Raw genomic sequence first — 23275 nt, forward strand, 5'->3', positions numbered from 1 at the left:
TTGGTCCTGGCCATGGCTGATGCCTTGTAAAATGCTGAAATGCGCTGGAGCTGGAGCAACCTGCTGGCTGTGAGGGGGCCAAAGGAGCATTCCCAGCTTCTAGCCATTCCTAAGGAATATGGGGAATTGCCTTCATGCCTTCTCTTCTAGTCTTTTGTATTTAAATGTTTTCAAAGGTTGTGCAGGATAATGTAGTGTGTTTCTGTACTTGCTTTGTATCAAAAAGACACACTGCTCCTTTTCACCCAGCAGATGTGTGCAGGGTACCTAAGCAGAATTCACAGAAAGCCCCTGAAGATTTGTGTTTAGCACAAAAAGTACAAAATCTTCAGCTTTGCCTTTAAAGTAACTTTTCTAGGATGACTTACATCTGGAGGTCATTCTTTCCTCTCTATGCTCATTTCTGCTGTAAGAAAGGATGCAGCAGGTTTCCCTTGTGAAAGCATCCGGTGCTGCTGTGTTTGGGTTTGTGTGCTCATCCTCCTGCTCTCTGGAGTGTGTCTCTCACAGAATACAGTCATTTCTGCTCAAAATTCTTTGTTTAACCAGCTCTGGCAGGCTGGGAGATAAAGGTGGAAACTTGGAACGAGACTGAAGAAATGGTCCTAATTTTGGGAAGGTTTGAGTGGAACAGGAAGGGAGCAGGTGGGCAGGATGCTCTGGGGCAAACACATAGTGAAATGTTAGTGCCTGTGTGCATGCAACAGTCACATCTTCCTTACAAGTCTGTTGGACTGATGTGACATTTCATTAATCAGGCACCAGTGTTATCCTGGGAATTTCTGTGGCTTTTCTCCACCCCACTTAAAACTGGACTTAATGAGCAGCTTCTGGAAAGTGAGGGGGGAAAAATACGTCATGCCTGCCACTGTTTCCTTTCACAGCTCATTTACTGGGCCTTTTCTTGATATATTCAGTAGTTCTTCATAGACTTCAGAAGGGTTGTTTACAAGAGAAATTTATCAGGTTGCGTTTTCTCATAAATGTAATTCAAGGAAATGTCTCCCACTGCTATTTAAAAACTAATATGAAGTCAGGCAGCTTTTTGCAGCTATCAGAGGCTATGTCAATGGCCATAGAAAACAAAGAGGGAGCCAAGGAAAGAAAGGCAGGGTAATACAATGGCATTTGAAACACTGTTTTGTTTTCATTCAGATATTTTTAGCTAATGGTGATTTTTTTCCTTTATGTGAGTTGATGTATTGTGTCAGTGGTAGAAGCTGCCAGTGTAGATGTTTGTCCCAGGAAAAAGATACCAATTGACACTGAATACATTTCAGGGGCTGCTGGATAAAATTATGTTAAGAAATGCTTCAGCAACTCTCCAAAATCTAGATTAAAAATTGCAGCCCCAGTTAAATCAGGGTTTAATTAGTCTTACAGCAGCCCAGAGCCTTTGCTTTATTTCCACAGCTATCTTCCTGCAGCTTCAGGCACCCCACTCAGGTAGACACGTTGCTTTGCTTTGTTTCCTGCAGTCCTTCCCAGGAGAAGTGATCTAAATACTTTCCAAGACACTGATTGATTGTTTCCAATCTTTCCTTGGCTTGAAATGGATTTTTGTCTTTTTGATTGTATATATCCAGTTAAGTCCTGATCTAAATCCCACTGAAGTTATGTTGGTAGTGGGTGGGCACTGGGGAACGGGCAAAGGTGGATGATGGGAACAAGTAGAAAATCAAGCCCATGGGTTGTACTCATGGCTTGAATATATAAAGGCATTTTCTTCATATACATTTGGGCTGTCATTGTAGTCCAGTTTCTCTGGGCCTTGCAGCTTTCATGGACTGACAGTGTGATGCAATGCTGGGGACTTACCATGTTTGTAGGTACAAGCAGGACACGCCCTTTACTAGGTGTTCATGAGTTTTCTGGTATTCTACAGAACAGCTGCTCTAGAAGAGTAAAATGATGCAAAATGTATGTAAAAACAGAGCAGAGGACCTTCCCTGAGTCTCCCAGAGCATGCAGACCACAAGTGCCTTGTGCTTAAAAAGTTTTCTTTCCTGAAGTTATATTTGCTAAGCCCTCCAGAATGGTATATATTCAGCACTGTCTGTTCTGGAGCAAGCAAACTGGGAGCAGTTCCACAGCATCTTTAAAAGAAAAATAGCACTAGAGGCACGCACAAAAAAAAAAAAAATCCCATTCCTTGCTGGAAGGCAGCCCCCAAGACTGCAATAATTTATATGCTTTCCTTTTTCAGTGCTGTCACTGGGGAAAATAACAGTGTGCCTGCTTGCTGTCCACGGATCTGCTGTGCCAAAGCAAATAGTTGCAGCAAGTGGCAAGCAGAGAAGGCACCAAGGTATTTGATGGATGAGTGTTCCTCCCCCAAGCAGAGAGGAACATTTGTGAGAAACTAGTAATATACTGTGGTTGAAATGGCCCATTCAGGGTATAAAATTCCTAATCAAGTTGCCCAGGAGAGAGCTGGACAGCTGGCGCAGGAGCAGAAATCACTGCAGATAAATCAGGTTGGCATCTAATTGACTGTGGGCCCTGGACAGGCCCTGTTAGTTTTTTTTCCTCTGGTGGATGAAGTCAGGAAAGATTTCACTGTGTGATGACTGATGTTTGTTCCCCCCAGCTTCTTGCCTTCCTCTCACAGCTGCCTCGGTTCAAGAGAAACAAGATGCTTGTCCTGTTTTGCTGCTGTTAGATTTGGCTTTGCAGCAGTGTCCCCAAGTCCTTATCCTGTCCAGTCACGGCAAGGAGCTGCTCAGACAGGTCCCAGAGCTGGTGGTGTGGGGCAGCATTAAGCTGGATGGAGAGCTGCAGCATCACTGTGGATGAGCGTGGCTGCTGAAGAGCCCCCCAGAAGTGGGAGCAGTTCCGGCTGGCTGTGAGGGTGGAGGCAGGCTCCTGTGCTATAATTACAAATGCTGATGTTTAATTGTTGCTTCCTGCTTCAGAGGTGTGCTGTAAACTAAGAAGGTGCTTTACAATAGTGTCATTTAACCCCTTTCTATCATCTGCTTTTATTTTAGTTGATCTGGGCTGGGATTTCTCAAGGAAGGTTTCCTGTGCTCTGCAAATCCCTTGAAAGAGTGTGGGTTCTTAGCTCTCCTGGGGGTGACTTGATATTCCCTCTAAACCAGGATAATTGGGCTCTTCTGCACATCTATTTGAGCAAGACCACTGTGTCCCACATATGAAATCCAGGGACTAGTTGATCTTGTGTTCTTGTTGTATTCATATTTCTCAAGTCCCATACTGTACCAAGCTGTTCTTCTCTGCAGCACAGTCCTTCATGTGTCTTCTCAGGGGCTCCTCCTGGGCTCTAGACCCACCCCTATTTATTCCAGTTACCTTCACAAGCTACAGCTGCTGCCCAACTCAGGACTTTGCAGCTGTAGCTCGTGTGGAGCAACTCGGACCCACACAGATCTTACAGGGACTCTCTCCATAAGGACCCACTTATTTAATACATAGATCTTACCAGGGACTCTCTCCATAACAATACATATATTCAGGCCCCCACAAGTTGAGTTGATGTGAGAGGAATCTGGTCCACTTCTCTGTGTTTCATAAACTGAGGAACATCCTGAGATGCTCTGTGATTGCTGGATGTAAGGGAAGCGGAACGAGTGCACAGTTGGAGGGATGTGCAGTTCGGTGGGGCATTGAACTGCAGCCCTTTAAAAAGTGCTGAAGGGAGAGCGGGCAAAATAGTGCCCTATTTTGGGGCTGCTAGCTGTTCTTCCACCTTTCTTTTTCTAAATTTAAATGAGATAAAGACCAACTCAAGGCTGGAGAGATAAGTTGCATATTGACTAGGTGTTCAAAATTAAAGCTCTGGTGTGTGAGTATAGTCAAAATAGCTGTGACGATGCTTCTCAAAAAGTACCTTGCTCATCCATTTGTTGGCGATAATATTAAAGATTCAGGAAATTTTTTTCAGTCTTGGAGATCTCAAGGATGTTAGAAATTGTGAAGCTCAGTTTAAAAATAGGAACGTCAGGAAGGGGGGCTGAGAAGCCTTCTTTACTGCTAAATTTTTAAAGTTCTAGCTCCTGTTCCACACACACATCCAAGCTTTTCTTTCTCCAAGGAAAAGGTTGGACTTTTTTCAGGTTTTACTGACAAACAAACACTTTTTTGAAGCAGTCCCCTGAGGTTTAACACAAAAAAGAATATTGTGAAATTGATTACAGAATGTCAAATCATGGCAGCCCTAGTTGAAGCACACAACAGAGCCAATATCTCTTTAGTATCCTCTTTTGCACTTCCAATTAATGCCAGAGGAAGGTGTTTGTTCGTGTGCAGGACAAATTGGACTTAACTCCAAGATAATGCCATGGATGGGTCATAGGCCTCCCACTGGCATGTGAGCTGTGTGGATATGTGCAGATAAGAGCGTTGGATGTAGGTTTGTCCATAGGAAGAGGTCGGGACTGGCATGTTTACTTGTAACATGGAAGCAAGGTAGCTGTGTGAGCCAGGTGCTCCTCCCACGTTGCTCTGTTCCCAGGGGCAGCAGAGTTTGTAGCCATGTGCTTAAACTGCACCTGGTGCTTGGAGCAGGACACTCAAAGGTGCTTTTTATCCAGCTCTGTGCTGTGCCTTCCTTTGCTGGCTGTAATTGGCAGGCTTTATTCAGGAAAACACTCAGGCCAGTTGGTGTGGTGGTAATTAAAGTCACTGTTATATGTTATAATACTGTGTGTTGTGTACTCTTTGGAGGAGGAAGGCAAAATAGGTGAGGAAGTGGTAGCTTTGAAGAAGAGGAGTGGTTGTGCCAATTATCCTGGATGAGTTGTTCAGTGGCAGTTAATCCATGTGAGTGAAAACAAGTCCTCTGTGATGGAGTGCCAAGGTCAGGAACTTGAGCTCTGTTTGAAGAGTGAAAGTTACAGTCTTGCGGATTAGAGCTCCTTGGAAGAAAACATCTCTTGAAAAATTGAAGCAGAGCTTTTCCCACTGTGTCATCCATGTAGTCTTCCCTTTTTGATGACCAGAAAAGGACAATGACAGAGGAGTGTTAAGACCCCCTTATATGAGTTATTCCACAACTCAGGGGTCTGACACAATGGCTTTGTGAAACTTGCCTCAGAGTATGTCCATATTCATGCTTTTGCATGCAGGCTGCCAGGGGAGATCAACCACTGCATGCACTTGATTTTGCAGAACAACTACTGCAAAGATGCATTATCCTTTGCCATCCCTGGTGTCAACAGAGCTGAACTGATTTATACCACCTGGAGCTTTTGTTCAGTATGCTGCTACATTTTTAGCAGGTGGAAAATGGTCTGATTCAGAAAGGTGACTGACATGATTTTGTCTGTTTTCTCATGTTGCTAACAGGATTGAGTCAGGACTCAATATGTTGGAGGTTTAGCTACATTTGCAATACAGTTCCAGTAGCTGGTAATTTGGGGTATCTGGTTCACCCATATGAATCCCTCTATTGTGCAGAACAAGGTCATTTTCCTTTCTGTCTGCCTTCTGTTTATTTAACCAGACACGATCTTGTAAACATTTTGTTCAATATCTGTGACATCATTTTCGGTTCACTTCATATGTGGGTTATATGTGTTTGTCCGTGTCCCCCTGCCCACCTCTCCACCCCCTCATTGCTAGTGGATATGTTCTGTAGGCTATCCAGAGATTGACATGTCATTTTAGTCTCTGAAAAATGATGCTATTGGTTCCATGATAGACTGCAGTTTGTAGCACATGTGATCTGTGATGCTGAGCAAGGAGACACCCCTTTATATCATTATATTGACCTTGCTGACACGTAATCACACCCACTGTAGTATGTACTAGTGCCATGTATCCATAGCAGAATATAAATACAGTATTTTCTGTATATAGCTTTTTTTCTTTAATGTAGTAATTTTGTGTAAATGGTGCTGTTTGCATGCACAGATTGCTATCTGCCTGTGCAAACAAACATGTAAGGCCTTGGATTTGGAATTTCATTGACTTTATTATCCACTTATATTGGTGTGCTTGAGCAAACAAGTCCCCAGTAAATAAAATGGCATAATGTATTTTACACGTACCTCTCCTGGGAAGTGTGTGTATGGAAGGCAGTTGTTGGGCCTTAACAGTACCTGTGAGCATTAAGTCCATTGAAAGAACCAAGTTGGATGGATATTGGTCCTTGCACCATCAGTACCTCTAGTGCAATGTGAAAATAAACACTGAGGACATTAATTCCTTTGGAAATGGCTCCCAGTAACTTCTTTTCTTATTGCTGATCCATCTGGGATCCATTTGACTCTTTTCTAACTTACCCATTAGTAATTTACCATTTTCTCTTTGTCTTGGGTTGTTTTTCCTTGCATGTTTGTGGTGATACTCCCTTCTGTCACTGAGGCACTGTAAGTTTAATTAGTATGTTCCAAAGGCACTGGAAAACCTGGAGGGCTGTATTTGGCTAGGAGTAGGAATTTTTCAGAGGGAATACCCCACTGCTCACATATAATTGAAACCAGGCCTTTCCAGAGCATCTCACACTGGAGAGCTGTGAGTACAGACACACCCTGTAATTGCATAAATCAGAATGAATCTAAGGGGGACAAAATCTGTTGAAATTATATTTTGAAAGTCAGGATTGCTATTAATGTTTTGAGGTTTGGTGGCTTTCTGAGCTGTTTGTGGATAGAAAAGCTGTCATTGCTCTGAGAAGTTCCTGAGCACATTCCTGAGAGGGGATAAGCCAAGGCAGTTTTGGGAATGGAGCTTGGGGTTCCCTTTCCTGCTGCTGAGCAGTCACACTAAGGCAAACACCAGTGCTGTGAGCATGCACCAAAGCCAACTGGGCAGAAGGGCAATTCAAATCAGATAAAGCCAGTTCTTGAACAGATTGAGCTCTGTGCTCTTCTAAATCAGAACAAAAATGTCAAATTCCTTATAAATACCAGGCAGTGCACAGCTGCACTGACCTGGCGTCTGTTCTGCTCTGATGGGTGGAGAGCAGAGTCGAGCTGTTCCTCTGTGAGCCTGGAAGTTGGAGAAATATTGAGGTTTTCCTTCTCAAAAGCAATTATCTGCATTTTCCCCCAGCCTGAAGCAATGGGTCACGCTCTCCTTAGCATGGTGAAGAATGTGTCTAGTCAGCACTGGGGGAAATTCTGGAATAGTCCAGGAGTGCCAGGCATTCAGACACAATACCATCATTGGCAAATCTGCGTGAATAACTTTGGAGTGCTGCAATGTGGGCTGCAAATTGTGAGGCTGACTCCTTACACAGACCACAGATCCATCACTTTGAAATGTCAGGCCTTTGTCACCCAAAATAGTCTTTTGTCTTCTTTTTCCATGCATGATACATGGAATTTTTTCTCTTTTGCTTTGTGTCTTACAATGTAGTTGGAAAAGAGCCTGTGCAGTTCCCACTGAGAAGCTCAGCTGGGAAGAAAGGCTCTTTCCTGACTGCTTGTTGACCAAAGAGATGCAGACACAGTTGAGCTGTGGTCAAGGCAGGAAACCAACAGGCAGCTCTTGGGACTCCTGGCAGAGTGTTGTGATGCTCTGCCCTGCAGTGCTGTGTCTGTAGGTTGTAGGAGACAAACCAAACTTCACCTTTTCCATGGCTGGAGCAGCAGTCATGGTCCAGCCTGTCAGATTGGCACTTTCAATGACAGGATTGTGAGAGTGGTCTCTCTCCCTCCTGCTTACTTGCATGAATCAGGTATGTGGGGATCCTCTGTGAAAACACAGTATGTGGTATTAGCAAGAGGGAGCTGTGATCCCCCTCAGTTCCTCAGCTGTGGTGATTTTCTGAGTCTTCATTAAATGAGGTGTGATCCATATGCGAATTCATGTTTCAGAAGGGAAAGAAAAACAAGTTTCTATTTTTACACACATTCTTGTACGATCAGAATTATAGCACCTGCTGAAGTGTAGTACACGCTTAAATCTCATCTGGTTTTGAGGCTGAGGACTGTGCTACACTGTGAGCAGTGGGAGGGGAATCAGGGTGTTCCCAGTAGCATTTTTGTTTCGAGATAAGGATTGTGCTTGCAGATAGAGTCTCCACTTGCGGAGTAACTTCCACTTCCTGTGTTCTGTTTCATGTTGTGGAGCATTTTTGGAGTATGCAAACTACATTGCCTTCATATGAAACCAAATTGTGTTTATGATAACCAGAAGAGATAGTCCAAAGTGAAACCCGTCCTGTGACTTGATTCCTTAATCTGGATGCATCAGCAATGTTGGTAATTACAGTTCATGAGTTTGGATCTTCATATTTGGGAAAGGCACCAGCCTATCAGCAGCCTTGGAGAAAACAGGCCCGTGTGCTGTGTGGGAGCCTGGAGGAGACACGTTGTCTCAGGACCTTTCACAAGTGTGGTGGAAGATCAAGAGGGCTGAAGTATTGTGTATCACATTGCTCCCAAGGTTAGCCCCAGCAGAGTGGAATGTATTTTTTCATGTGGTTTCTGATGCTGTTGAGATTTGACCAACAACAGTCAGAGCTCAGTTTCATTCTCATGGGTCTTCTATGCTCCAGAGCAAACTGGGGGCTTTTGGCCTTCTCAAAACTGAAGTTCACTATTAGTGCTTTTTCTTGTGCTACACTTAATCTTCTAGAAGATGGTACTCTTGAGCTCTTTCCCTGTAATTATTACTTATCAATATCACAGAGGAAGCCCAGCATTATGAGAATTATCTAAATACATGAAGAGTGCACTTCAATTTTTAAATTTAATGTCTGAATTTGCTTTTCCCCTTTTAGATTTGGTATCTTTCCTATATAATTTAATTTCAGGTAAGAAAAGGTGGGTTGACAAAGGTGGATTTCATTTTTTGGTTTTGTTCTTACACCACTCTTCTACTCTTCCTGGGTTAGCTTCACATGCACAAGTTGATTCTGTGGAAGGAGGTGTACAAACCCAATCACTTCCATGCTCCTAGTGTTTGTTTTTTTTAAGGTAGGACCATAAATGCTTCTTCCACTTTCACTAGGAGGCAGGGCATGAACACTGTGTAACTGAGTGAGTAGCAGAGGGAAGTGGATGTGTATTTGTACCAGGATATGTCCCTATCCAGCACTGAAGAGCACACAAGAGCAGCTTTTCCTGAGCAAGTTCTGCCTTTCTTAGCACTGTCATGTAAGTAAGTCCCTTTTTCATATGCCACTCTACCTTTCAAGTAAATTGAGGAAACCCAGCAGCTCTCATTTCCAGCCTGAGACATGTGAAGGAACTAGTCTGTTTCTGGGAATGTATTAAATAAAATCCCCATATCAGGTGTAACTTTAGTGGAAGAAAAGAGGATATTGTCCTCCAGCCCCATTAATGTAGGTTGTAATTGACTGGCTCTATCATGTGTAAAGCTTGAAAAGTCTACTTAGAGTCTTGTTGGGATGATCAGAGTTGAATTTGACCAGCTTAATCATCCCATACTATTTGCTTATGCATCCTAACATTGTGTCAGAGGGCATGCCAATGAGATTAGGGCCTTATTTTCTGAGACATACAAAAACCCAGAGCAGTATCCCTAAGCATTCACATCTGGGGGCCCACCCATGATATTTCTCCCCCTGCCCCAACACTGTCACATCACTGGTGCTTTTTCAGAGCTCTTCAAGTGTAAATCAGGGTTGGAAAGTCTGCTCCCGTGGATTGGTTTGTAGGATGAAATCACAATGTTCAAAGGCGTGAGCAAAATTCTCCTACCAACCCAGAAGAAAACATTATAACCAGAGTGTTTGACTTCTGTTTAGGGGGAAGAGGACCAGCAGCAAATGTACAATTACTGCTTAATTGTCAGTACTATCAGCATTTATCTTGTGTTTTCTGATTGGTCTAGGACAGGGAATTGTTTGCCATGTGAACCATTTGTTTATACCTTTCTAATACCAGGAAGTTTTAAATATAAAAAAATACCATTGTTTGAGTTGGCTCTGAACAACACTCCTGAAACCTTTAATGGGCTCTGAATGAGGGCAAGAGCTCAGTGGCTCACTGTTCCATCCCTCCTTGCAGGGGCCATCTCTGCAAGTGCTTCTCTCCCTCTGCTCTTAGGCTTTTACCCTTTCTGGTTGCACAGAAACTGCGCAGTCAGACCCCCAGGATATGGGGAAGGGTGTTACTGTCCCACATTTCATGGGACCTGTGAGGTCCCATGAAAGGGTTTTTTTTTTTTTTTTGTGACAGAGAGTTGTGTAGGTGTTAGAGGAACAGCTCAAGCTGACCTCAATTCCAAAATCTTTTTGTGCTGCAGCTGTCTGCTGATAGAGTCCTTATTGCAAAATGTCACATGGACCTGAGGCAGCTGTCATCTGAAAAGGTTATGTTTTACCAGCAGCTTGAGTTTCTTTGTTTTCATAATGTTGAGTGAAGCTGTTTTAAATTTTACTGGGGAAACCAGGGACACTGACTGATAACCTCAGAGCATCCTGTAAATGAATCTGCATGAGCAAATTTACACAGAAAGTCTTGTCACTGACCTCCTAGATAACCTAGATAAAGATGGAGCTCCTCTTCAGCACTCTATGTATTATGCAAGTAATACTGCAAGTAATAGGGTGCTGTGAGGACACTCTCAGATCCTTTTTTCTTTTATATGCTCATCTGGTTTTTTTCTTGTAAGTAGTTTTAATTTTTTTTTAATTTTGGCAGCTAGAAAGTAGAAAGTTGTTGCTGTTGAGCTAGAGCAGGCTGTTGTAGCCTAAGTTGTTGCTTGTTGATTTATCCTTGCACAACTCCCAGGAAAATGTACTGCAAGCTTTGCTCCATCTGGCTAAATGCCCCATCCTCTGTGAGGCACAAATTGAATTAAGAAACAAAGCTGTTTTCTACAGTCTGGCTGTTGCTACTCTGTCAGACACTGTTAAGAATCCATTTTAAACATAGATCCCAAAGTCAATTCCATGTTAAGTACAAATAGGTGCTAGAAAGCAATATCTTTGTAGCTAAATGCTGAAAATGGTATTGATTTTTCCCATTGTCAGTGCCAGATGTGGAATATGAACATGCCCTATTGTCCCAGGCAGACTTGCTTGGTAATAAATAGTTCTACATATTATTCAGGTGTCTCCCTATTGGCAGCAGGATTCTTGGAGATCTTGGTTGACTTTCCAGAATTAAAATGTAGAAAATCTGAGTCTGAACTTTGCTAGGATATCTACCTAGCAAACAGCTCCAAGAGAGGTGTGGGATGGGGCAGCCCCAACCTGGTGTCAGGGCCAGGTACTGGCAATAAAGACTGCCTTGTCCTAAGCCTTGGAGATGGAAGAGTTTGGGAAACAACGTGCTATTTTAGCAGATGTATGGGTTTAAACAAAATAAAGTGAAGCTGTCAGCCCTTTCCCCAGTCACACTGAAGTCCTGAGTCTAGACACTCCCCCAGGAGCCCAAAGGTGCATCTCTGAGCTGATCCAACTTGCTTCTCCAGCTGAGACACATCTGTTGCAGGCACAGGTTTGTGGTCAGCCGCCAAGGCACCTACTGGTGTGTCAGTGGGAAAAGTCCCTCAGGAATGTATACAATAAAAACAAATTCCCTCTCCCTTAAGGTCACACAATATGAAACTGTCTACCATGGAGCTCAAGGGGAAATGAATAGTGGGGACCTTGGAAATCTAGAGCTGCATCACTGAGTCTGTCAGGTGTACGAGCTGAAAGCTCTGACGTTTCTACAATTGCAAGCTAGAAGAAAGTGTGAGATAGCATTGCTGTTTTGGCCTCTCTGTCATCTCCCTGCTCCTTTGCAGCTCAGTCCAATCTCAAGATGGATCCAAAATTCAAATACTAGTTGGGAAATTTCTGAGTGCACAATGTTCTTCCCTGCATCCTTCTCTCATATCTCACCAGCTCTATTAAATGAGGAGCAGAAATATAGAAATGCATTTAGTAATGATGTAGTTTCTTCTTTATTTCTTTTCCTCCTCTGTTCTCAGAAATAGGCAGTGAGTGGTTGGATCATGGGGTTGCTATGGTGAGCTTTAAGATACACCTTTGATCATAGTTGGTGAGTGCCAAGCCAGCATATTAATTCCAAGCAGTCCATATGCTTCCAGACCAAAATACCTCTCTCTTGCTACTCTTCATTTTGTTGAACACTTAGCCTGCTAGTTCACAGGCTACTGTGTATTACTGTGTTGCTCCAAGAAATCTGTTCACGTTTGGTATTTCCTTTCCTCGCTGGAGGGGCAGCTGGCAGAATTACTGCCTGAAAGAAAGTCCTTGGACGTGGTTAAGAAAAGACTGAGTATTGCCCTTAGTGCCATGGTCTAGTAGACAAGGTGGTGTTTGGTCATGGATGATCTCAAAGATCTCTTCCAACCAAGTTGATTCTGTGATTCAGTGACCGTTTCTCCTCATGGACTACTGCTACCTCAGCAAAACCCACCAGTAGCAATCCTGATTTCAGGTAATCTGCTGTAGATTTAGATATTTAATGTGAACTTCTGGGTATGTTAAATGAGACAATGAGATGCCTCCCTTGAAAATTAGTAGCAGAACTGCTACTACAGATGAAGGAGACAGGGTCAGATGATTTTGCCCCAATAAGCACTCTGCAGCAAGGACGGCTAGGTGGTGGTTTTCTGGCCTTTGACTTCACGTGTTCTACAATGGATAAATGCCTCCTACCTATGGAAATATTTTGCTGTCCTGTGTGGTTTTATACAAATATAAGTGAAAAGCCAAGCGACAGGGAATGTGGTGCTCAGTTCTTTTCTGTGATTTATGCTCTGGTTTATCCGGCAAGGCAGCCTACGTACCCGAGAGAACAGTCTGAGTATCTGTGAGAACAGAGATCAGATAGCGGGGCTGCCTTGGCTTGCTGGGCTGCAGGGCTTAATCAGCTATTAGAAGATGATATTAGGAAATCTAATTTACAAAGAGACTCTGTTCAGAGTTTTGAGTCTTTTGTCAGCTCTAATATAATATTCAAGAGGAAGTTCTCTATTTCAGTCTAGTTCTTTTGGGTTTACTTTTCATTTTTGTGTGCTTCTTTTTCTGCCAAGCAATTGCCCGCTGCATCTATTTGCTAGGACTTGCTTATCTAGGCTTCTTGTTATTATCCTGGCTAAAAAATTGTTATTTACTCATATGATAATACCTAGAGCTTCTAATCTAGCATCAAAGCTTCATTGTGATGGATGTTACACAGACCATTAGTTTATTAAAGATGGGTATTTGTTGTCTTAGGAATGTGTGGGCTTACTTTATGATAGCAAGAAGGGACAGAACAAGGTAGCAGGAAAGCATTCACACGCATTATATCAAGTGACAATCACACCAGCTTGTTTTGAAATGGCAAAGGTTTGAGCCTGTGGAAAAAAAAATTGTAATGGCTAGAAAATGTTGTTTTCCCCAGAAACAGAAATTATCAAAGTGTTTTCATTTTTGTTGCCTCTGAGAAGTATTTACAGTACTTTGGCAGCATAGAATGGGTTTTTTGCTACTGTTTGCAGGACTACAGCCAATTCCACCAATCACTGGGCACAAGAGGTTTCTTTAAACAGAAATTGGGAAATCCTGGGTAAGAAGTTTGCATGACAAATATTAGTCAAATATACACTCCTTTGAATTAAGACCTGGCCTGAGACTCTTGTAAGTCCTTGGCTTGCTTCAGACCCTGCAAGCTTCTGCATCTTCCAGCAAGTCTGCAACAGTTGGTACAGCTCTTGTTACTCCAGTTGCCTTAAGTCTGCTACAATTGTGTTACAGGAGGCAGCATTACCAACCTTAAAGAAATTAAATTGGTAAATCTGAGTATTTATCATAGGCTGAACTTGATGGTAGCATTAGCCAGCCAGGCTGGGGACTGGCTGGTTTTTGTGCAGCCCTACCAGGAAGGACCGTAGAGGTACTGTGGACAAAATGTTAAAGGTGAGCTGACATTGTGAGTGCAGCAAACTGTCTGCAGGAATGCACTTTGAGGAGCTTTGACAGCAGATTGATATTTTCTTCTACCCTTTAGTGCCCCCTCAGTTCAAGGAGGTTGTGGAGTAGCTCACTGTATGAGGAAAACACTGCTAGCAGTGAGTTTGAGACACTTTCAGAGTACGGCAAAGGGAAAGCTGAATGTGTCCCAGCAAGCACAAAGTATGGGAATTTCCCCTCCTGTGGCAATGGAGGGTTTAAATGTTATCTTCTTGATCTTAAATGCCTTCTCAGCAGCCCTGCCTGTACCAGTGGGATTTGTCCACCTACGTCTGGTGGTGTCCTTGGAAGAAAACCAGCTTTTGCATAATCAGTCTCAATAGGAGGGTGCCTAAAGCTTGCAAGGTCAGGTTTGTTTTGTTTGTTGTCTTGCTTTGGGATGTATTTTTTCCCTTTCCCCCCCCCCCCCCCCTTTTTTTGGAACAACAGTGTATTTCTCCTGCCAGCAAGATGTTTCTTTTACCTTGGAACTGTACAGCTTGCGCTTCTGGTCTTTTTTGCTGGCTCCTACGCTTGGCTTTCTGTTGCTGCTGCTGCTGCTGGTGAGACTATTTCAGAGATGTGCCAGGCTTAGCAGGCTGATCCAAATTTAGGTCTCTTTGCCTTCAAACAGAACAGAGGGTCTACAGAAGTCATTTTTTAGTGTGACTGTTCAGAATAGCTAATTGGCTTGTTGGCTCTGCATGAGACTGCACAGCATCCTTGGACCTGGCTGTGCTGGGCACTTGACTTTTCTTCTTTTATGCCTTCATTACTTGCCATGGTGATGGCCCTAGGTGACAGAATACCCAGGGAAGCGTTGGGAACAGAAACCTCCAGCCGGGCTTGATGTGGGACTAGACTTAATTTTACTTCTTAAGCCTGTGTTACTTCATTCTACCCAAGCCTGTTTCCTTGCTTAACTTGCTGGTTTCTTGATCCATTTTCTCTGTTCTTTGTATTTCTAGTGACATATTGGTACTGCCTGGCAGGGAGACATATTTCCTGAGCAGGAGATGGCAAAAAAGGGTGGAGCAGAGATAATTTCCCTGATGCAAGCTGGATTAGTGTATACCTTTATAAGGACTGTACCTGCAGGGCTGTCTTAGCTCTTAGACTGCTTTTAGTTACTGAATGGTTGGAGCTGGGACATTTTAGGAATCAGGGAGCTATTTCTGGCTTGTTTGGGTAAGAGGGGGTTGGAAACAAACTGGCTGGTGAGAAACAATGTGGCATATAACTAATTGCAAGACAAATATTGTCTTGTATGAATGTTAATTATTTTGCTTTAAAATCAGCTGGCAGTTAACTACTTAGTCTTTGAAGTCCTTTACGTCTTCAGTTTAACATCTAAACTGTAAAGGAATCCACAGCTCTCTACAGCTGGCTAGAAGCACATTTTAAAAGGTGCCTGCAACTTAGCAGTTACTTAATTTGCCCTATGTTGTTCAGCAGTAGAGCAGTAGTAAATGTATAACTCCAGGAGTCTACTTGTAGGTGTGTCTGCTTACTGTATTTCTTTATTCCTAGATTTTTAAGGAGCTGATATTTGAATAAGCAAAAGCAGATCAAAGGTCTTGCGTTATCACTGGTTGCTTTATTGATTACTCAAGCCTCCTTCACTCTCTCATTAAAAGGTTTTGAGCCCTTCACAATCTGCCGCGTTGCGCAAGAGCTGTGCCAGGTGAGCGGCACCCTGTGCCACAGCTGCCAACTGCATACTGCACCTTCCTTACCTTCCAAAATAGTCTTCATTTTGATGGAATTGTCTTTATTTTGACCTGGTATAGGTCTTGTGATGGGGTTTTATGTTGCTTTTTGAATGCAAAAGTTTAGCTAAAAACCCCAGTGAAATAAGCTTTGAATCTTGGCTCACATGCTGTGGATCTGTGGGAGGAAGTTGGTAGTAGGTACTTGAATAATTTTCAACATTGCATGTTAGTCTTGGGTGGAATTAAACTGCTCTAAAATGAGCTGCTGCCATGGGGACAAGGTACTAATGATTTCAGGGTACCAAAGAATGCTTAGTCAGGATTTGGGAGAATAGCCACCCAAACCACTATGTCCTGTGTCTTCATTCCTTGTTTCTGTATCATGATATTCCTGCTTACAGCCCTAACATCAGTAACTGGGACACGGGAAGGAGCTAAGGTTGCCTTTAGGACTCTGAGGCATTTCAGTGCAGTGATAAATGGCACAAGTGATTTCTGAACTGCCCTTCATGTAGGATCTCTCCCTTTTGTTTGACACCAGTGGCTTTGTGCTACAGTAGTTGCTCTTGAGGAGGAGCTGGGAGTGTGGCTGCTTTGAAGTTATCATCAACTGTCGTGATGAGGGGGGGTTTGGAGTAGGTCAGGTAAAGGAACAGAGGACCAGAGCTCTTCCCCTAAACCTCAGGCCTATTAGTGAGGTGTGAAGGGTAGGAAGGGAGCTGTTGTTGGTCTCCAAGCATCTCTTAAGGGTAGTTCTTTGCAGAGATACCTGGCATAAGATTGCATAGATCTGGACCAAAATATGTCATCTCTATGCCATTAGGTCCATCCCCAGCCTAATTCAGCAGCAACCAGAGAAACATATTTTTTCTATTTTAGGGTTAAATATCTACTTGACTGGCATTTCTATTCTCAATTCATTAAAATTAGAACTAGTCTGTAAGTAGTACTCTGTAGTTCTGAGATTTAGACCTCAGCCATTCATTAACCAACAAGCCAGTGCTAATTTTAATTTCCATGGCTGCAATTTAATTTTGCACGAAGATTATAGATACTTCTGTGATTGCCTTTCAACAGGCTCACTAATACTTCTGCCATGGCACTGTTATTACTAGCAGGGACATACTAATGCCTTCCTGCTTAAACCTGAGAATCTATTAATGGGGTGGCCTACTTCCAAATTGCAAAGAGGAGCAAAAGCTCATCAGGCAGTGTAAATGGTGATAATTTCAGCAAATGCTTTCTGTGTAAGGAGACTGATGTTTTAAGTGTCCCAGCAAATTGGTAATAATGATCAGCAATTCTCCACCATTCTTCACAAAGGAACAGGTCTTTGAAAGAAGCAATTAAATGCAAACACCTTCTGGACTGAGCTAATGTAGACTTCTCTCATTGGTCTGTGAGTTATCCATTAGACCTACAAGTCATGTTTAATGAGCTTTCTGCTTCCAGCCCAGCAAGGAGCCTGTAATGAAGCTGGAGAAATGTGACCAGCATTTATGGCAAGCGCTTACTTCAGCTTTCAAATGACACTGGGCAAAGCTGTGATTTCCTCATAGTGGAAATATGATAAACCAGGAGATGAGCAATAATTCTGCAACATCTGCTGTTCTGTTGAGCTGTTTGCTCATCTTACAGGTAGTGACTGCAGGATGAACATCAGGTGGTTCCCTAATGCAATGATGTAGAAAGATTTCTGATTGGATTCTGTGTACATTCTGATTCTGTATTCATAGGTGCAAGGAAGAGATTTAAATTGAAGGTAAAAATGGATGCAGAAGCTTCAGTGTAGGGGTCTTTTTGCTTCACTGCAGGCAACATTATTGACATGTCTGTATATTGCAGTAACCCCTGAACAGCTTCACCTGCCCAGCTGCAAGATGATAAAATTCAAAGCCTTTGACTGAAACCCAGGGACCAGGTTTTGTACCCTGTCTTCTGGTTAACAAGAGAACTCAGTTTTCTGATTCAGTCTCCTCCTGAGCCTATGTAAACTCCTTGAACTCACAGTGTCCTTTCACAGGGTGACCCTGCCCAAGTGAAGACCAGAAGTGCTGTTAAGACATTTAGTAGATTCAAGGTCCTGCTTTGGAGAAGACACCAAGCAATCAGTCACTATCCACACTGATGCCAGTCATTCTTTTACAGACCTCTTTGCCCCTAAGTCAGGTGTTTTCCATACTAATGGGCCCCAGACTATTCAGTCATTCCTTAGACTGACTTTTAATCATTCTTGCGGCCTTTCCATATTCCAGCTCTAGTTTATCTTGTCTGAGGTGAGAGGGCCAGGGCTTCATGCAGAATTCAATGTGTGAATTAGCTGTGGATTTATAATGCTGTCTTCTCTACTCCAGTTTGGGTTCCTAATGAACTTCACTGATAACCTGTGATAAGGAGTGGAGTCCTTATTTCTATCCTATGTTTCCTAACTTTTAAATTATTCTTTTTCCATTCAGAAACATCCCTTCTTATCCTGAAGCTTTTAGCTTTCAAGAACTTAAGATGAAGATCTTTATCACAACCCCTCTTGAAATCCAGTTTATGTGAGATCCCTTTTATTCACCCGGCTGCTGACATTTTGTGTGAACTCCAAGAGGCTGGAAAGGCAGGGCTCCCCTTACAGCAGCTGTATTGACTCCTCAAGGAGCTTGTATTTATTTGGGTATCTGTTGACCTTTATAAAGGCTTCACAAAGTTGCCAGAAACAAGCATTAGTCATAGGGACCTGTGGCTCCCCATATCCTTGCAAAATATTTCCTAAAGTTGGCTTGTTTTTAATTTTTCAGTGACCAGGCTATCTCAAGTCTGTGTCCTTAAATTTGGAAATTAACACCATCTAATCTTGATTTGTTATCAGCCTTTTTTCCTATTTGTACCAGAAGTACTCCTATGAATATTGAAATTTCAGATAGACTCTGAAAAGGCTTTGCTGTGAGAAGCTCCCCAGTTTCTGTTTCTCTTGCAATGAGATCTGTGTAGGTTTTAATGGGGATGGGTTTTTGTTAGTTACTTGAAACAGCTTTCAGATTAATTCCTGCTATAAAGAATATCAAGAGACTAGCTATGTGTCTTTCCCCTATTTACGCATTTTATTTTAACATCAATTCTCTTTAAAAAGAGAAAAAAACACTCCGACAAACATCTCACACTTGTAATATTTTTTGTTGTTCTGGAAAGGCAAAAGGATCTTCATATTTAGCAAATTTTGTTTTGGTCTCTTTACACAGATCAGTGGAAAGCAGTTGCTGCTGTAAACAAGAATTACGCCCTGTAGTTTTCTTCTAGCAAGACAAAAATACTTTATGTAGAACTTAAATTGTTGATAAAAGTCTCTTCATTGCTTTAAATCTGAGTGGTCACATTTAAAGAAAAAAATCAGTGCTGCAGTTTGCTCATTCGAGTCAGCTCCTCTAGGACTTATTTCTTTCCTGTGTTTACCCAGTTCCATCTGATAAGACCATCTATCTTTTGGTCACAGTGGGCTTGGACTGTGTGCAGAGCTCACATTGGCACTGTGAGGACAGTTTATGGCTTTTCACATTGATTTCTCTGTGCTGTTACCATTTATCAGCTTGTTTTCATCCCTTGGAGGTATGCAGAAATGCAAATGCTAACCTAGTTCTCTCAATTTCTAGAAGTATCTGAAACCAGTGAATGCTGTAAGGAACTAAATATCTTTCCATCTCAACTGTTGTAACATGAAGTCTTTGAAATAGTACCCAAATTGGGCAGTTAGCAGGCAGGTAAATGGCACTTCAGCACACAGGGCATTTTTTTTGCCTCTGTTCTTATTTCTAGTTGCAACATTTTGGTTGGTATTTTTACAGGTTCCAGCAGAATACCTATTGAATTGCCACCACTACTCATAAAAACATGCTCAAGGCTTCCTCATCACCTGAGCTGCTTTGTCAATCAGCTCTCCTAGTTTGTTGTTGAGCTTTTTGATAAGTGTTCACTGCTGATGTTTTTGTTATTATGAGAGCTAGAAGCCTGTATTTACTTAAATGAAAGCTGGTGTGACTCGTGTTCATGTTTCACATGGGAAAATACACTGAAACCCTTTAAATGGAAAATGAAAAGGCAAGTTTTCACAGCGAAGTAAATAGTACAATAGAGATACCTTATTATTCTATGAATATTGCAACTGGAGCTGGTGAAACCTGTGGCTGCCCAGACCCTGGAAAGCCAGGCTGGTTTTGTTCAGTTTTGCAGCTGTGGAGTTGGATATGGATATCTGACCATCACATTCTGGATTTAGGTACAGTGTGATCTTTACTGCCCAGTCTGCCTTTCCACATTATTTGAGTTCACCTGCACCTTGGTCTCACAGCTGCTGAAGCCACTGACAAAACTTCCTGTAATTTTTCCATATTGTGTGATTGAGCTGTGCCAGATCTCTGCGTGTTTCTCTCTTATCATCTGGGGAAAATTATATGAAAAGGCAATTCCTGATAACTTTCCTGAAGTCCCATTTGCTTTTAAATATCATCACGTTATAGTAACCAGACCAACACCAACATAAGTGTGGTATTAGCTGAGAGTTATTAGCTTTGATGTTGATTAGTGCAGCAGAGGTTACTAAAGTGCTTTTTTTTATTACATGCTTGTGTTTTTAAAATTTGGCAGGGGGTACTAGGAAGAAACATAGGTGTTCTGACTTGAGCATATGAACAGAAAGAAAATCAAAGCTTATTTAAATTCTCCAAGTTTCCTGGTTGATGCAGTGTTTTATACCTCATGACACTGATATACACTGAATGCAAGAGCCCCAAACTATCTGTGTAGCAATAATGATATCCCAGAACTCTTCACATGCCGAAGGCTATGGCTGCTGTCAGTTTTACATCCTGATTCAAGCAAGCAGCCCTGCTCTACAAACCCCTGGTGTACAGTTTAGTCTCTGTAGGCTGGATTGGCATCACTGAACTGCTGTCCTAGAAAGGCAGTATAAATTGAGTCCATGTAATTCTAAAACACTGCTGTGAATGCTTCCAAGGAAGATGCTTGTTATTCTTACATTCTTAATATAAGAATATTCATAATATATGAATATTCAAAAATGTTTATTGAATATATAGCATTAACAGATATCCTGAATTATTTTAGTTTTTAAGTCAGAGACATTTTTGGATACTGCATTCTTCTGTTAAATGAAAGAAAACTATCCTTAGACAATTCTGACAATGACATCTTTATTTTCAGCTGAGGAGCTGAGGACATTTAGTTTTGAACTACTGGTCTCAAGATTTATTTTCCCCATTTCATCAGGTTTAAATGCAGTCATGATTGTTCGTCTCAGTCCCAAGCTTTCAGTGTTCCCTCTTCTTGGTTTCAGTTGGATTACAGCTATATCAGGAATACTGCCTTGTAATCCAGCTCCAGATATATGGCTTTCTTTCACTGAGTATATTCTCCTAGGAAATCCAACAAGTAAATTGATTTCAGGGCATAAGCTGAAAAGATTTCACAAATGTGGAGTGATCAGAGTTTTTCAAATGTCAGTCCTGATTTCAGGTTATATCTTTAATATGCCACTTGAAAGTGCTGAAGAAGATCCTGGCTTGCAAAATGTGGCTGCTGAGTTCTTTGAAAGTGGAATCTCTTGTATTCTCTTCACTAGGACATCCAAGTTGCTAGGTGTTTTTCATCATTTTTCCAAGAAAAATGACCCCTTCTTTTTTTCCTCAATCTGAGGAGTGTAGCTGGCTCTTAAATAGTGGGAAAAGCTGTTAGCTGTGTTCTGAGTAGTATGAAGTCTGTTTCTCTTTCAAATTTTTGGTTTATTTAAAACAAATTCTTGAAACCCTAAGCACTTCTGTATGTGTGTAAGCTCAACCCTAACCCTAGGCAGTAAAGGCAGCCTTGGGCTAAGGCTGGCGCCAAGGAAAAAGTTGTGGAGGAAGCCACGTAGTGGCAGTTCTGTGTTCCCTTGGGATGCCTTTTGGAGCTGCAGTGTGCCTGGAGCTCTGGGCTTTGTGGATTCAAACCCCTAACCCTAGGTACAATCCTAACCCTGACCCTAGGCAGTAAAGGCAGCCTTGGGATCTGTCTTGCCTATATCTAAAAGAAGGAGACAGTGGTGCATTGCACTGGTGGATGTGTAGCAAAACTGGTACTCATAGGCAAAGGAATAAAACTGTCTATTGTACTTCCATCCTTGCCATCTGTTTGGGGAGATGCCAAATAACATCAATGCTTGGGGTGTAGGTTCATACCACACTCACCACGTGATGTGAAGGCCAGTTGTACCTCTGTTGAACTTTTCTCATCTGATGCCCATGCACATTAAAACAGGTCCTACAAAACCATCTTATTTATTTTGGGGAGGTTGAACTTCCTGGATCAGCACACTGTGCCTGTCAGTGATGACACAAGAGGTCAGAGCTGTCTTCCCTCCCAAGGATAAGCAAACATTTCCCCTCTAGGGAGCAGCTGATTGTTGAAGCTGTGCTTTGGGTGAGGATGCCTGCATCCCAGTGCCAAAGCCTGTGTCCATGGAGCCCCTATCCAAAGCACCCCAAGGTGCTTTGGATAGGGGCTCCATGGATGGCTGAAAGTTGGGGAGGGCACATCAGGTGCACTCTAACAATCTCTGCAGTCAGTTGGGTGGAAGGTAGTTCAGATCAGTGACTGGCAGGTGCTTCTGAGCCATTGTCTGCAGGAGGTGGTTGTTGATTCAGAAAGAAGGGACCAAGGTGAGTATATTCTCATATAAAGAGTAAATTTTCATAAGTATGCTGCTAAATCTTGCTGTCTGAACCACAAGCATTTGCTCACCAGCCTTTCAGACCATCCTAGCTGTTTTGGCATTCAATATTTAGAGGTAAAAAATCCACCCCAGCTTCTCTTTCACGTAAGTTCAGTCATTGCTGTAAATCATTCTGCATGTAGTTTGGAATTGCAGTGTAGGTGGTTCTGAAATGAGCCATTGAAAATAATATTAAATCAGGATGTGTGCAAGAATGAAACCGCTTTGACCCTTTGAACTCCCCTGGGGTGTTTAAAATAGTGATTGGTGTCTTTTCTTACACAGTCCTGTCATCTTCCTGAGTGTTTTACCGAGCTGCATATTCTGAGCATTGATGGATGAGCTCTGGGCAGTCTTGCTGCAGCAGATGTAAAAGTTGCTACTCCCTGCCCTGTATTTTCCTGGGGGTAATGGAGCCATAACAGAAACAGCAAAAGGTAACATGCATTGGTAGCTGCAGTAAAAAATCCAGTATTTCAGCCTAAAAATACTTCTTAAGCTGCTCCAAGGAAATTCTTCAAAGCCAGGGCACAGTCAGGGCTACTGTAAAAGACAGGGACACAGTTCCTCTGTTAGTGTGACAATCTCAGATATAACACTGTAAAGCTGATGGACTTTTCTTAAGATTTTGTTTTGTTTTGTTTTGACAAGGACTGGAGAAAAGCCAAAGTGGTATCTGCTCAGGCTTTCCCTCCCTTGGGTTTTTGGGAGCACAGGAGCTGGAGGCTTCTCTTGCAATCCTCAGTACAATTCCAGCTGATTTAAACAGACCCAGAACCAACCTCATGCTCTTGGTTGGTAGTTGTCTCGCTGAGTTTTTATTTTCCTTTCTCTGTCATATTAGACCTTAGATGACACTTTCTTTTAGGCCCCCATTCTGGGAACCAGGGGATTGCCCAGAAATGTGACCTGAAAGTGCTGAAACATTGCATATCTTCCATCTCCTATTTGAGAACCAGGAAGGAAATAAAAGAACAGAAAAAT

General features: G+C 42.4%; 1 protein-coding gene across 6 annotated transcripts in view; it reads left to right on the plus strand.

Annotated features, from left to right (window-relative positions):
* OSBPL5 (oxysterol binding protein like 5) overlaps positions 1–23275 on the plus strand; it is a 172816-nt gene that overhangs the window by 49868 nt on the left and 99673 nt on the right. Inside the window, exon 1 of one of the 6 annotated variants that reach the window (XM_058806212.1) lies at positions 22673–22728. The exons of the other annotated variants lie outside the window; for them this stretch is intronic. The gene's annotated coding sequence lies outside the window, so the exon portion shown is untranslated. Of the gene's footprint in view, positions 1–22672; positions 22729–23275 lie in introns of those variants that run through there. 6 annotated transcript variants of the gene reach the window in all.

The sequence above is a fragment of the Ammospiza caudacuta genome, chromosome 6 (assembly GCF_027887145.1).
Source record: "Ammospiza caudacuta isolate bAmmCau1 chromosome 6, bAmmCau1.pri, whole genome shotgun sequence".
Classification (NCBI taxonomy): Eukaryota; Metazoa; Chordata; class Aves; order Passeriformes; family Passerellidae; genus Ammospiza; species Ammospiza caudacuta.